The sequence below is a fragment of the Eriocheir sinensis genome, chromosome 22 (genome assembly GCF_024679095.1).
Source record: "Eriocheir sinensis breed Jianghai 21 chromosome 22, ASM2467909v1, whole genome shotgun sequence".
NCBI lineage: Eukaryota > Metazoa > Arthropoda > Malacostraca > Decapoda > Varunidae > Eriocheir > Eriocheir sinensis.
The window spans coordinates 17,828,810-17,845,377 of record NC_066530.1 but is presented as its reverse complement, the minus strand read 5'-3'; the positions used below and the strand labels follow the sequence as shown (position 1 = coordinate 17,845,377).

At 41.4% G+C, this 16,568-nt stretch overlaps 1 protein-coding gene across 4 annotated transcripts in view; it reads right to left on the bottom strand.

Annotated features, from left to right (window-relative positions):
• Positions 1-16,568, bottom strand: part of LOC127002192 (uncharacterized) — a 118,045-nt gene that overhangs the window by 50,374 nt on the left and 51,103 nt on the right. For 3 of the 4 annotated variants that reach the window (XR_007755860.1, XR_007755858.1, XM_050867882.1), the window contains exons 1-2: positions 14,694-14,879; positions 5,857-5,911 (exon numbers count right to left, since the gene is read on the bottom strand). The gene's annotated coding sequence lies outside the window, so the exon portion shown is untranslated. Of the gene's footprint in view, positions 1-5,856; positions 5,912-14,693; positions 14,880-16,568 lie in introns of those variants that run through there. The other variant, XR_007755859.1, reaches the window with a different exon arrangement.

Genomic DNA, 16,568 nt, shown 5'->3' with positions numbered 1-16,568 from the left:
TCTCGCCTTCCTCCCCTCGTGTGTGTGAAGTGTTCCTTGGCATCCCTATCGCAGCCTGGAATTAACAGTTGAGAGAGAAAGCGAATACCTGACTCAAACAGGTTGGTGAGGAGCACGTGGGTGTTACCTGTGGGGGGAAAGTGCTGGGTCAAGGTGTGAGAGGTGAGAAGAGAAGAGTATGAGAAACCAAAATGCATAGCAACTTAAACGACTGTATGTTTAGCTGTTTGTGTTTATGTTTGTGTTTGTGTGTGTGTGTGTGTGTGTGTGTGTGTGTGTGTGTGTGTGTGTGTGTGTGTGGCGGGGGGGGGGAGGGGGGGGGCCTGTGCTTTCACCTCTGGCCAGATAAGAAAGTGAGATGCCAACGAGAAAGCTTTCCAACCCCTCCAGGAAGTCTGACCACGTAACATGAGTTGGCAGAGGAAGCAAAAAATATATAAAAAAATTAAAAAAATAGAAAAAAGCTACAAAAAACATCTCGAAAAATAACAATTCACCTGAGAAAGCAAAACCCAAATAAAAATAATAATAATAAAAGTAATGATAATATACAGTGGAAAAAATAATAAGATAGACAGAGATAGATAGAGATAGTGAGATAAAGATATAGATAGATAGATAGATAAAGAGAGAGAGAGAGAGAGAGAGAGAGAGAGAGAGAGAGAGAGAGAGAGAGAGAGAGAGAGAGAGAGAGAAGGCATCCTAGGGACCCATTATGTAGTAGACGCGAGGAACGGAACGAGAAAGTGGATGTCCTTATGTGGAAGTAGCGTAGGTTGTGGCGTTGCTGTTGTTGTTGTTGTTGTTTGCTGTTGTTGTTAGTGGCAGTGGTTGTAAGGGCATTTTTGTAGAGGAAATAATACCATAAGAGGATTGTAGTAGTAATAACAGAGAAGTCCCTTTCATAATCACCTCTCTCTTCACCAACAACAGCAATTCAACCATCAGAGTCATCATCATCACCATCAGTAGCAGCTAAAGCAACACTAACACCAGAAACAGAAACAACAAGAGTAATAACAACAACAACAACAACAACAACACAGCTATACGTTCTTACAAAACAAAATAGCAATCATAATATTTTCTCCTATTATTATTATTATTATTATTATTATTATTATTATTATTATTATTATTATTATTATTATTACTATTATTATTATCATTATTATTATTACTATTATTATTAACATTATTATTATTACTATTATTACAACTTTATATTAGTCCGAAGGTTATTAAGTGAGGGAAAAAATGTTACAATTACGGAGACCTTCAAAGGAAAATTTAATGTAAGCTTTTGTTAAGTGGATTTATAACAATTAATAGAAACTCTGAAATGAGAAGGAAAAGAATGAAGTAAAGAGGAGGAGGAGGAGGAGCAGGAGGAGGAGGAGGAGGAGGAGGAGGGGGAAGAGGAGGAGGAGGAGGAGGAAGAGTGTGACGGTACTATCTCCTTATTTGGGAAGTTCCTTAAGAGGGAGACGATTTGTTATGGCCATCGTCTCTCTCTCTCTCTCTCTCTCTCTCTCTCTCTCTCTCTCTCTCTCTCTGTATGGGTGTATATATCTCTCTGTTTTACATTATCCTCATCTAAGAGAGAAAGAGAGAGAGAGACAGAGAGAGAGGCGGCGTATGTGGAGGTAGGCGGAAGGATTTGGGGGGGGGGTTGGGGGCTGAACGGGGGAGGGGGGGAGGGAGAGGAGGCCCATGGTATTACGTACACGCTTATTACTCCCTCGAGAGCATTGTGTGAGCGTTACCATGGCAATGAAGACATTTTTTCCGTGGCTGGCCCCTGCGTGTATGTGTGTGCGCGTGACCCGAGTGTGTGTGTACGTGTGTGTGTGTGTGTGTGTGTGTGTGTGTGTGTGTGTGTACGTAGGCGTGTGTTTGTGTACGTGCGTGTCTGTGTGTGTCTCGCTCTCGCTCCCGCTCCCTCCATGATGTCACGTTTTCTATGAGCGAAGGACAGAGGGGGAGACTTACTTAAAACAATAGACGGAACGAAGGTTACCTGGTGTTCCTTAGGTGTCCTTTTGTGATCTATAGCCTTATGGAGTCTTAGTAATTGATTCATCTATAGACACATTCATTGATTCATCGGTTCATCTATACATACATGAAAATATAGAAGAGTTAAGTGGGTTTTTATATTTTTTTTATGATATGTGTAAGTTTGATGGTTAGAGAGAGAGAGAGAGAGAGAGAGAGTAGATAAACATGAATCGTATTTCCCAAGCTCATCGTTGCAGCAGAAAGAGAGAGAGAGAGAGAGCGAGAGAGCATTCGATTGGTTCTACATTTTCCGTTTATTTAGAAAGAAAACATTCACTACCAAACATAAAAGCTTCTTATTTCCTACACAATAAAATAACATACTCTTCACGCAAAAAAAAAAAAATTATATACTTTTCCTTTATTTCCTTTTTTACTTTCGATTTTTTCCTTCATTTAGTCCCCAGGTAAATGCATGAGAAAGGTGAAAGTGAATGACAGGCAGGTGAGTCAGTATTCACCTGTGCATGCCATCGTGAACCTACCTATCAATCACCGTTAATATATTTACCTGAAAAGCGTGTTTCTTATCAGGTGAACATGCTGGAGGGGTAGGAGAGGATTGGTGAAGCTGTATGGGAGGATGGAAGGAGGTGGGTTCATGGTACAAGTGTGGAAGCGCATGACAAAGTGCTGGGGGTAGAATAGGGCAAAAGGAGAGGTGCATGACGGAGCAGAGAGGACGAGGAAGAGGGTACGGTTGCTTATGATGGAGTTTTGGGTGTGTATGAGGGAGGGATGAACACGCGTGGTACATAGCTGGTGGAATATGATAGAAGGCTGATGTTTTGATGTTAAGGGATGGAAATGTATGAGAGAAAATCAGGTTTGGTGGGCCTAGTTGGTGGTGGATGTACATGAAGTGGGTTAAGACGCATTTTGAAGCTAGGGAGATGAATGAGTGAAAGTTGGGCGTAGTCATAATGGAAGGCAAGGGTACAGGGTTCAGGATAGATGATTGAGAGAGGTGGAAGGGTTAGTTGGAGGACGAAAAGCTTGCATCACTGTTGGCATCGTGGAGAGGGGAGAGAGAAGGGTCAAGTGAGTCAGCAGTGTACCCTGAGAGACTGTGAGGATTAGCTTTACGACACACCACCCCACATGCACACACACATACACACGCACATACCATCCAAAGAGTCCCTTACAGAAACTACCACTCCTTCTTGCACCCTAAAATGCTCCAGAACGCCCCCCCCCCCCCCCACACACGCCCATTTTTCAAACTCTTTCCTTATAGATTTTGATATTAATACACACGACAGGCTGCTATAAAGAAAAAGTTAATAGGGATACACGCTTCTCTCGTATCAGCAAATAACAAAAACTGAGACAAGCCAAAAACAACCTCACCGGCGTCCTTGTCCTTCTGCAGCAAAGTTTGGCTCAACATCGAAAGAAAGTAAAAACAGGAACAGCCGATGAAGGGATAGCAACGCGCTTCCTCGAGCGAAAAAAACAATACTAAAAAATATCCTTCATCTCTGCCTGACAGGGAAGTTGGGCAGAGGAGGCCCCGTAAATAGCTTCAACATTTTAAGAGTATTTCCTTTTCCTTTTGCTCGTAATGGTGTGTGACTAAGACGAGGAGGACTGACAGAGCGAGTGTTAGTCTGACTTTATACGCAGACATGGACGTAAAGGTATGCTGATGAAAGACAAATGTAAAGAAAAGAAAGTAAAAGGGAAAGAAGAAGAAATACAAATAAAAACTGAGTAAATAACTTGCCCGTATACGAAAACATACTCAGAAACGTATTGCAACGAGAGACAAGAAGGAAAAGAGAATACTGAAGGGAAGGAAGAACATACATATACATAGACAAGGAGAACAAAAATTTGACCGTATACACAAACAAGCTCGTAAATGAAAGAAGAATGTTAGTGTTTTGTTTTATTGACCTTGAGCTGTCTGCCCTGCTGTAAAAAAAAAAAGAAGGAAGGGAAGGATAATAATATACGTAAACAAGGATAAAAAGTCTGTCTGAATAAGGAACCATACTCATATAGGAATTGAAATAAGACAGAATAAAGTAAACAAAAGAAATAGAAAAAAAAAGAAAAAAAAATTATACATCACCGAGAAAAAAAAGTCTGGCCGTATAAAAAAAAACACGCCTATAAAGATATTGTAATGAGGGAAAGGCATATACACCAAAGAAAAGGAAGAGGAAAAAACATAACAAAATAAAAAAAAGGAAGAAAAATATACAAACAAAGGCAGAAGAAAAAAAAACCTTAGAAAAGTATTTTAATGTGACTGAAGAATACAATAAAAAAAATAAAAAAGGAGGAAAAGTTAAAAAATAAAAAACAAGCTATATAAGCACAAGGAGAGAGAGAGAGAAAAAAAAATATATACCTAGCCTATACCACAGTACAGAGAGAGCAGCAGCAGCCTCCCGCGGTCTCGCTACAACAATTAGCCGCGTACACAAGGACACCAGAACGTCCACCTCTTTAATATACAAGACCTTTTTCCCAGAGAAGATCAACCACACAATCCCCAGAGCCGTTCCTTTCCGCGCAGTTCACACAATTCCATCCCAGTTGCCAATACCCGAACCCCCACAACCTCCACAACCCCCCCCCCTCTCTCTCTCTCTCTCTCTCTCTCTCGCCTCGCCTCGCCGCCGGATACTGTATTCTTTTTTCCGCTGGGTAAGTGGGGGGTCGAGGAGGGGGTCGAGGAGGGGGTCGAGAGGGGGGCAAGGACGGGACCAAGGGAGCGGGGTGGTGTGGTGACCGTAGTCGATCACAAAGTTGGCGTTCCTGACGGTATTGGTTCTTGTCTGCTCCTGATGCCATTTACTCCCGGCCGTGTTTTTCTTGGGTGACGGCAGGCGGCGCGCGCGTGCAAGAATTGGTTTTTCTGTTTGTGTTTTATGGGGTCGGCTATACACGGATTTTCCTTTGGGCCTTATTCCGGGAAACTTGTCTGCTGGAGTTTTCTTTTTTTTTTTTTATATATCTTTCACTTCTCAGTTTTTCTCTCTATATCTATCTGTCTATCTATCTGTCTGGGCCTTACTTTTTCCCTCCCACTTCTCAGCTTTTCTTTCTCTATACCGCTATCTCTATCTATTTATATTGAGGGGTGTTTCTACCTCACTTCTCATCTTTTCTTTCTATATATCTTTCTATCTATCTGGGTCTTAATCCCAAAATCTTGTATGGTGGAGGTTCTTTCTCACTTCTAAGCCCTTCCATGTCTATCTTTCTATCTCTATTTCTCTGTTTGCAAGGAAGCATGATTGATAATAAACTTTTACAGCGCTTCTCCGTGTTGTGTTTCATTTCTTCCATCCGGCCAATACCTGGAACACTTTTCGAATCCACTACAACTCAATCGAAGTCTAATTTCCCGACGACCTAACAGGTGGCCGATACTTTTTAACCTCGTTTCTTGGCGCGACACAACAGGTTACGATACGACGCGTGTTTTCCTCGGCTTTTTGATTGGCCTGCTCGGTGGCTCTTACGCGCAAACAAGGAATGGTGTCGCTCCTATCAAACCTAATCAGTCTTGGCCGCTGTCGAGTCCCCTTGAAACTAGGTATTGTGATTTCAGTCCATCCTCGGGCAAACATTAGACATTACCATATATGATTACTATACTCAGGATTACTATATACTTGTAGATGTCTTTTTTTTTAGATTGATTCAGCTCTCATAAAATCTTGGTGCAATTTCCCATTCTGTCCCTTGGCAAACACTTCACACTCTTATATAAACGTCTTACAGTCTTTAGGTTGACTTCCTTTACTTGCTTACGAAAAAGATATTGTTACATACCTTTGTGAGAGGGAGGTTTCAACTTCTATATGATTGCCAGTCTCGCTGCCTCGATCTGTGAAAAAGAAAATTAACGTTAGCTTTGACAGTGAAAATGTAGATATGAGAAAGTATACCTATATCAGATAATAAGAAATGTTTGTTGACTACTTGTCTATCTCTATCTATCTATCTTTACATTTATTTATTTATTTATCTATCTATTGCAATCTCTACCGCTCTTTCGCTCTCTGAACTTCAACATTTCCGCTTCATTACAATCTTTCACGCCGAAAAAAGCCAGATCTTTCTCCGCCACCTACGAGAACGCCTTTCATCATCCGGTATTAAACAAGCGTTCTCCTCGTCGCCTCTTACTCACGTCAACACAAACTCATTTCCGCTCCACACGTTAATCACACATAAAAAAGCCACAACACTAAAGCCTCACATTGCCTCGATTACTACAAGGAAGAAGAATCAAGCTGTGGGTATATTTACACTTCCAAGGTTCTTAGTTTCTCTTTTTATTCGATACTGAAACAAGGGTAATTTTTCTCGATGTTGATTTCTTGTTCATGAAGCTCTGTCAATGTGAACTTAGGAAAGTGTTCATCTCCAAGCATTCAATAAGCACAGTAACGCGGTAAATAATATCTCAAGGCAATATCAGGTTGTTATTAGCACCGGCAAAAGGAGAGTATCGAGTCACCTCTCCTCCCGAAATTGACATCTTTTTTGGCCACTTTTCTATACTTTTTTTTATAGGATCAGTGATTGGCGTTTTTTTCTCATTATTATTATTATTTTGCGCTTGAGCTGCTGCCTTTACTGTAAAAAAAGCATTCTATAACCCTCAAAAGTGTCTTAGCTTCCCACTCTTGATTACAATGATGGATGAAAGGAAAAGTGTGACGCCAGAGAATAATCGTGACCATCAAGACAGGTATCCATTAGCCCGTCCAGGTGTTTGATAACCCTCATTAAGGCGCCGTGGCTTCACTATACATGGTCACGGGAAGGGATGAAGGATGACACATAATTAGATGAAAACCCAAACCTGGATGAGACTTTCACCCTCTCTATCATGGCGAAATAGATAGGAATAGATACACAACATGAACTCATTACCTCTTCCTATACATTCACGAGGAAGATAACACCCTTAGAGGTACTACAACCTTATCCTGGGCAGGGAGTACAGGTGTATCAATTAGGCACTCAGTCACAGGTGTTTGTCTCGTTTCGTCAGGTCGCCCTTTCCAGACAGATGCTACACAATCCATATATAGAAGGGCGAGGTTGTGTAACGTGTGTGTGTGTGTGTGTGTGTGTGTGTGTGTGTGTGTGTGTGTGTGTGTGTGTGTTCTAGTTTACCTATTTGTAATTTTGCCGGATTGAACCAAGCTCGCACCGTCCTGCACCTTATCACGATTTATATAATTCATCAAACTAATGTATATTTTGACACCCGGTTTCGCCAATTTGGTAAAGCATTCCGTTCATCAATTGTTCGGTTTCGTATTTGTATGTGTGTATGTGTATGTGTATGTTGGAAAATCACACACACACACACACACACACACACACACACACACAAACTCCCTCCATCCCCCCCCTCCCACACACATACGCACATACACACACTCGTGGATATGTAGTAGTAGCAATACGTACAACACACTACTCATACTTTTCACGTAATCTCATTGACCTAGAGTTCATTGTGACACAAAGGGAATGTGTTGATCCCTGCGTCTGATTCCATAATCTTTACTCTCTCTCTCTCTCTCTCTCTCTCTCTCTCTCTCTCTCTCTCTCTCTCTCTCTCTCTCTCTCTCTCTCTCTCTCTCTCTCTCTCTCTCTCTCTCAATAGCAAAAAGGACCGTAGTAAAGCAAGTAATGACAGATGTGGTAGTAATAGTAGTAATAATTGTAATAGCATCATTATTAGTATTAGTATTAGTTTTTGTAATGATATTTTTTCTACTGTAAAGGAAGCAGCTCAAGGGCAAAAACATATGAAATAAAAAAGCCCCATAAGAACTGCTGGTATAGGTATAAGAAAGCAGAGTGGCCAAAATAGAGGTTGATTTCGGGTTGAAAGGTGTCTTGCTACTCCTCTAAATTAATATTATTCGTACGTAGAAGTAGTAGTAGTAGTAGAAGTAGTAGTAGTAGTAGTAGTAAGTGTCTTATAAACAACAACAACAGCATAGGTTTTAGAAATGGACCCTAAGTACATATCATAGTCTAAGAAACTCGTAAAGGTAAAACTAATAAATGGAAGTCCTTCAAGTTCTTTAGCTAATGGAAGTCATGTTGGTTTGGCCGCCAAGACTATCACGTAAGCCAGCTGTTCCTTCCTCCGCCAATGTCAGTCTCTATTCCTCCTCCAGTCATCGCCTTTAATCGTATTTGCATTCTTTATCAAGTTCTTTATTCTGTAGCATTTCGTAAACACAATTTTACCTGTATATATATTTTTTTCTGCGTTATCACCAAGTCTGTGTTTTGTGTATATTTTTCTTGCGAGTAATCCCCGGGAAAAATTATGTTTCCTCGTGGTTTGCCCTTTCCTTTCTTCCTCTCAAAAAAATATACTAGTCTTTTTTTTTTTTTTTTTTTTTTTTTTTTACAGCGGAACAAAATCCTGGACGCAGATTTTTTAAGCGTCTATTTCTTTTCCGCTGCAATGATGGCTTTCCCTCATTTAGTCATTTGCGTCTTGCCTCGCGTCCTCTCCTCGTGCCTCCGTCATTGCCGTGAGTGGAGATGTCTCGCCAATTCGTACGCACCCTTCCAACTAGCACTCACATAACTAAAGAAAAAACCTATATATAATTTTTTTTACTTGGCAATGCTGATATTTTTTCTGGCAATACATTTTTTTTTTTCAGCTGATATTTTTTTCCGCTCATGACATGCGTACTAATAGGGAAGTGCGTACATGTTGGCAAATACAACTTATAACCTCTTATATTTTTCCTCATTTATTATTATCTATTACTTATTACCTATTACACTTTTTTCCCCGCTAATGTTTTCTCCCTCACTGATATGCGTACTAATTGAGGGGTGTGCGTACATACTGGCAAACACAACCAACTGCTCATTGGACTTTACATATTAATATTTCCCCATTTATTTACCCATTACATTTTATCTATTAACTATTACCTATCACATTTTTCCAGAGTAGTTTTCCTCCCACCTAATATGCGTACTAATAGAGGGTGTGCGTACAGACTGGCAAACACACCCCCTATTACCTATCCCCACCGAGGCTCAGGCAGGTAAGCAGCTCATGACACGTCCCTTCAAAGCGCTGCGTCCTGTTTGTGTGTTTTCCTGATTGGCTCCGTGACGCAAAACACACAGGTAAGACAGAAAAAAAATACTAGTCAGGTTTTTTTATTTTCGTGTTTTTTTCCTATCTTTCTTTCCATTAAATGCTGCTTCACCTGGAGAGCTTGCAATATTTTACCGTGTGTAGCATAAACAAAGTAATTTTTTTAATTGTTTTGCTGTTTTTGTTATGATTTTGTCACGACTATACTCACATCTGACCAACAAGAACTCCTCTTCCTCCTCCTCCTTCTCTTCCTTCTCCTCCTCCTCGTCCTCCTATTACTACTACTACTACTACTACTACTACTACTACTACTACTACTACTACTACTACTACTATTACTACTACTACTACTATTACTCCTCCTCCTCCTCCTACTACTACTACAAAAACATCATAACCACTACAACTAAAACCACTATCTCTAATTCTAATACCTTCTTTACCCTGAGAAACTAAAACAGGAGTAATGTAATGATAATAAAAAAAGAAGAAAAAAAACATCCCTGCACAGAACATCATAAACAAATAAATAAAAAAACTGACGTATATGCAGTTACTCGTCTACTCAGCAAAACACAAACTTGTCATCGCCAAACCCGCTCGTGGTAGCTTCTCTTCCCCCTATTGATGCCTTTTCTTAGGTGCATAGCGGCTGGAGGTGCTTGGGATTAGGCCTACTGCCGTTATGCTATTGAGGAACAGGTATGGACAGGTATACCTACAAAGGCCTTGCTCCGGTGGGTCTCGGAAGGTGGAATGCTGCCCCTGTCCACACACACTATGCAGGTCTTAAGCAACGGTAGGGAAGGTTGAGTGTGCATGGGGGGGGGGGGGGGGTATGTGTGTAGGTGGGGGGAGAGGCTGCGTGGGGGTGAGGGGTGGTGTCTGTGTGTGTGTGTGTGTGTGTGTGTGTGTGTGTGTGTGTGTGTGTGTGTGTGTGTGTGTGTGTCAGTGGCGTCGCTGCCGTGTGCTGTGAACGATACAGAACGTGGACTGTCGGACAAGGCAATAATACTTCTCTCTCTCTCTCTATCTTTCTTTTTCTTTCCTTTTTCTCTTCTGTCTTTCTCTCTAATCCCTTTCTCGGACGAATAAACAGACATGTAGAGATCCAGATAGACTGACAGACAGAACTACACAACATAGTCACAACACTTCATAACACAAAACTGAACTTCTCTCTTAACTTGCTCTAACTTCTATCTATATCTCTTCTTCCTATATTCTTCTTCTATATCTCTTCTCTCTACCTCTCTACACAACACAGTCACAACACTTCATAACACAAAACTGAACTTCTCTCTTAACTTGCTCTAACTTCATCCTATATCTCTTCTTCCTATATTCTTATTCTATATCTCTTCTCTCTACCTCTCTACACAACACAGTCTCCACAGTTCATAACACAAACCTGAACTTCTGTCTTAACTTGCTCTAACTTCTAACTCTATCTCTTCTTCCTATATTCATCTTCAATATCTCTTCTCTTTACCTCTCTATAGTACCTTATCTTTCTTATCGACTATTCATAGCTTTCTTTTCTCCACATGTCTATCTTAACCTACCTCCCGAGACCTAACATCTACTCTTTATTTTATTGCCCTGAGCCTCCTAAGCTCTTTCCTAGCTTTCTTTCCTTGTCCTGTCCTACCGATTAACTCTCCTCTACTCACATGCAACCCAATACTAACCATCCCTCCTCCTCCCTTTACCTCACTCTCTCCTAACCACGCCAGGCCCTCCATAGCCCCTACCACAGCCACTGCACGTCTGGAATACTGAAGGTAGGGCCTCTCTGGATGAAGGTCGCCAGTGAAAGTACAGTCTGGTGCAGCGGGAAGGGAAGGGAAGGGAAGGGAAGGGGAATGGGCAGACACTCCTTGATGAATTGTCTCTTTGTCTCGTCCCGCCCTGAGAGGATGTGTCGACTCACTCCGGTAACTTATGATTGTATTTTTTTTATAAGCTTGACAATGGGGGTGAAGTTGTATTGTCCCCTAATAAAGATTGAATAAGTGTTTCGTCCTTGTGGTAGGCGTAGAAATGGCGATGGTGGTGGTAGTGGGAGTTGTTGTAGTTGTTGTTGTAGAAGTAGTAGTAGTAGTTATTTTTGTTGTTAGTGTTATTAATATTATAAAGGTGCATGAACCAAGAATATTATTTATCTATTTCCCTTTCGCAAAAAAAAATATCCTTATCATATGTTTTTTTTTCTATATTTTTCTTCATACTAAATGTTTTCGTCATCAGTTGTTATTCAACGTCTAATACAGGTTCTACAATTGATTCACAAGCTCATTTCGACTGTCTTAATTCGCTTTCATCAGCAAATATGTTACAGTTGAAAAAAATATATTACTAATTTCATATCTAGTGCTGCGTTGCTTTCTTTTCCTCTAAATTAATGTCTGCTACCTTTGCGACATTCATAACCAAAAGTCTTGCTGCCGTCAAACCTGATATTTACTCGTCAATTATACACGTAATCGCAAAACGGTAATAAAAATATCTATCATCCTCTTTCACTTTAATAACCTCTTATGTAACGCTCATACTTAACTGTGATCACCTTCAATATATATTCTCGTCTGTTATACAAGTAATCTCAAAACGGTATTAAATATATCTATCATCCTCTTTCACTTTAATAACCTCTTCTGTAACGCTCATACTTAACTGTGATCCCCTTCAATATATATTTAGTCTACTTACGAACAGTATTTTCATTATATTTCACACTCTTCTTTTACACATTCATCACATCTAACAAATATATTTTCATCAGGTTCCTATTATCTAAAACTCACACTCGGAGAACCAGCCTCACACTATAATAATTCATGTTTGATTTATGTTTACCTTCGGCCTTCAATCCTCTTCTTAACGCTTTGTTTGTCTGTAACTTTCCCACCTCGTCCATCATCCTCCAAACACACGCATCCACATGAATGAAGAGACGCAGCTGCACGATACATCACATCTCCGTAAAACACTTTCTTATTGAATTTGCCATCGTAAATCATCTTCACCTCAAAACAAACACTGATTTTCCTCTAACATAATCCTGCGGTAAACAACTCAACATTTTTTATATAATATCCCCAAATAAACTCGATGAAGGGCGTTTCCGTATTTAGGTTCAAGTAAGGTGTGTTCAGCTTTCTACTCCTTGTAAAAACTTGCAGACTGGTTTGGGTGAAGCTATATTTACGTCCTCTACTTGTAAACAAACAGGATTCTTCAGTGTCTGCATCACTTTCTTCGTACTTAATCCCAGCATTTTTGCGTATAGTTCTCCCTTGCTTCATCTTTTTTTCCTACTTTCTATAAATAAATACACAGCTTTTTATCTCTTCTGGCTGCGTCACCGGACTTAAGTTTTCCTTCCCTCAGGTACGTCAGCCGTCCCTCGTCCCCGGTACTTTCTTCCTTCCTCCTTCGTTTCTCCATATTACCACCCATTTATCGGTCAGCTGGTCAGTCTACACGTTTCTCTTTCTCTCTAACTGCTTATCTATCTGTCTGTCTACTTTTCTATCTTCTTGAGCCTCACAAAAAAAAAAAAACAATATTTTTAGGCAGTCTTTTATCTCTGAATATATGCACCCAACATATACAGGAAAGATCCAGGTCAGGGAACATCACAGTACACCTAAACTAAACAGGATGGCCACGTACTCTATCCTTTTTCATGTCCTCTCTATAATATTTGAGACTATCGTGATGCGGGGCTCATTATTTTCATCCTTATCTTGTCTCATTTATAGCATAGAAACTGTATCTCTGACTTACGATAAACTAGCTCACCCAAGTCCATCCCAGGAAGCTGCTCTCCCTCCCCTGCCGCCAGCCAAAGACCACCACAGCGTAATTACCGGCCTGATGCACCTGTCGCGGCGAGCCACCCGTGGGAGAAACTGTCCCGGAGCGCTCAAGGCCACAGCTCCTCTCCGCCTCCCTGCCCTCCACCTGCACATGACTTCCTATGCACCTGTATGTCTTCAGCTGGCACCCTCGTAGCTGTGGGGTGCCCGCTGCTACTGGCAATACTTTAGGAAGTCGCTGAAGTTAGGAGGAAATGCCTTTTAGAATCTTTGTTACTTAGTTGAATTTTTATGATAACGGAAGCAGCTCAAGGGAAATCAAAAAGCCCGTTACAGCAAAAAAAGACCGCTAAAGTCTCTGGATCTAAAGTTTGTTAGTGAAAATAGCATAGTAGATAACAGGAACATTACTAGAAATGCTGTTATTGATCATTTACAGAGCATACTATATTAATGTATATTTAATGTAATCTTTGAAAAGTGAAAAAATATACTAGAGGGCAAATTATGATATACTAGTATCGTAACCTACAAATAATTGAAACTAAAGCAAAGAAACAACAAAGGACTTTTTTGTTGCTTTTTAGTTGCTGTATTGCTTTTTTGTTTCATGTGTTGCCCTTGAGCTGCTTCCCCTACTGTAAAAATAATCAATAATACAAAACAAACAAAGGTATACACGCTGCGTTGAGGCACACACACACACAAACAGAGGCAGATGGCTTCCCTACGTTTCCCTCAGCGCCGCGGGCCCTCACGACAGTCACGGCCGCCGCCCTCCCTTCCGTGCGGTAAGATGATGAAGGACCGTCTTGACGGACCCACTGCCGCCCCTCCCTGCCTGTAGGAGGAAGGAGGGGCCGCTGCCTACTGACCGGCGGCGGCAGGGACGAGAAAGTGGAGGAGTCATTTAATATCGGCCTGTGAAAACCTACAGCAAGGAACGGCCCACACGCGGCAGCCACCGAGGCGAAGATCCTGCTTCTTAGCGGCAATAAAAAAAAATTAAGACGTGGGTGTGAGTTCCTGGTAAGTTTCGCCATAAAAAAATCATAATTATATAATCATGGTAGGAAAGTAAAAAAGAAATAATGTACCAGATCATCCAACCTTGCTTCCCATTATCATTTATGTTAATAATTAGCCCAAGTTACATTTTACATTACATTTAGTTACATACATAAAATAACTATTGTAATATTGTGTAGCTATGAAGGTATGTGTATGTGTATGAGGTATGCGTAGTAATAATTATCATTCGCTTAGAAATTGTGCAGTAACCTTTTCGTACTTTCACGCAGTTTCCGTATTAAAGTTACTCTCGCTATAAATCTCCTTTTACTGTAAAAATCTTCACTTCTGATGATCACGAGAACTTAAGACACATGCAGCTACACGAGCCATATGTACCCCTGTGAGTATCGATTTAAAACCTTTGATCACTACCGCAAACGCGTTGAAATCTCCGCTATCGTTATCACCGGGCAGAATGAAGGTCGGAAACACTGAAACATACATCCTATAACGTTACCTTAGTTGTATTAATGCTATAAAAGGGGAAAAGTAGTTAGTGAAGCTTTGTATTGATCTTGGAGTGATTGCCTTCATGGGGATTTGCATAGGGAGTAAAAAAAAAATATGTAGTCGCGTTGTCAGTGAAGAGCAGACGCGATGCTTGCCTTGGGTCAGAAGCGGCAACCCTCCAGCTGAGTCCCCTTTGCAGCCCACGGGAGATAATCCAACAGAAAACGGAGGCTGGTTGGTCAACGGGATGGCAGATGTACGACTAGCGGCGCCGCCCACACTGGCTCACACAAACACACACACGTCCCGTCCGGGGGCTGGGGCCGTACTGAGAAGGGAGAAAAGAAAGAACCGCGGCCGCTAAGAGAAAGACTCGTGGGCGTGTGCGGGCGGCGCCTCAGGTCACTGACTCCTTGACCTCCGTGACCCGCGATCCCTCTTACTGGATGCATCGTGCCAGCTTATTTATACATGGATCAATATGTCTATATATCTGTCTGTCTGTCTGTGTGTCTCTCTGTCTGTCTATCTATCTATCTTTCTTTTTCTTTGTTTCTTCCTTTCTTATTTTCTATTTGTATTTCTTCCTTTCTTTTTTTCTCTCTTTCTGTCTTTCTTTCTCTTTTTCTTTCTTTCTTTCTCTCTTTCTTTCTTTCCTTCTTTCTTTCTTTCCATCTTTATACACAGAAATACCACATGCAAAAGTCTAAGTACTCCTCCATATACTTTACATTCTGAAAATTTAGCTCAGAGAAAAACCTAAACATCCCAGACTTGAGGCTTTCCTGGCAGATGATGTTTACGTGGGTTACCTCAACAGCAAACCCGTGACGCGGCTATTGTCCGGTGAGAGCCTTTCATGCACAGTAATGAGGGTACAGCCGGTACAGCCGTCAGTGTGTAGTGGTCAGCCGTAAGTCACGCCGTCCCACAGCTGCCTTCCATCTGGCCCAGCCACAGTAAATACGTCTTGCTCTACATGCGAGTAATTTCCCTTCACCGCTCCGACCAGGCATGTGGAGGAAAGGTTTCTACTGCCAGGGACACATGCACATTTACTGGACTCTTGGTAATACTGGATATGTGTGTATCATCAAGCAAATTTTTCCCACAAAGAAACCTTAAATTACCGTACTTTGTGAGCCATATGCAACTTGTTCCTTGCTTGGGAGGGATGCTAGGTGGTTGATATGTGGATGGTTCCTACACGAGGGAGACGCAAGCACAAAGCAAGCAGAAGGAACGCCAAACGGTGACGACTGAGGGGATGGGACAGACGGGGGAAAAAACTGTGCATAGAGAAACTGAAGGGAAGCAAAATCAAACAACAAAAGCAAGCATTCGCAGGTGAAACTGAAAGCACAGCATACACGCAAGCAAGAACCTGCCAGACGAGGTGGTAAAGGGACGGAGGGACGGGACGAGGGCGTTCCAGCAAGCAGAGGCATTTAGTGGTGGGAAAGGAGGTGAATTCAAGCAGTGCGGCGAGAAGTAAGGATAATCAAAAGGGTAAAGCAATCCGTATCGGGTATGAGGGAAGGCAAGGGTGGCTGCCGCGACAAAAAGATGTCGAGCAAGGCCGTCACTCGCCTCAAGCAGGAGGGAGCCAAGGAAACACAGGCGAGTGGCATGCAGAGACGAGCCACAAGGAGAGACCAAGACCGGCATGCCAGTTAATAAAGGCAAAAAGTGGACTGGGCAGGTGAAAGGACACCTGAGGGTCGATATGATCTGCATCACCGCCAAAACCATCAACGGCTAACGCTAATGTATGACAGCAGGAACACGAAAGAACACATTCAGCACATATTTTCCCCAGCTAATAATAATAAAAGTGAGTGACTCGTTGAAATTCTTGTTAACACACAACCAGTTATACAGGACATTAAGGAAGAGAAAAAATATGGAACAAGAACAAAATATGGGTCAGAGAAAGTGATCAGCATTAGATATTTCTTCAATTTCGCTTCTTTACAACTAAAATAATATAGGAAACAACAAAGAGGGGAAATACTGTCCCATAGAAAGTC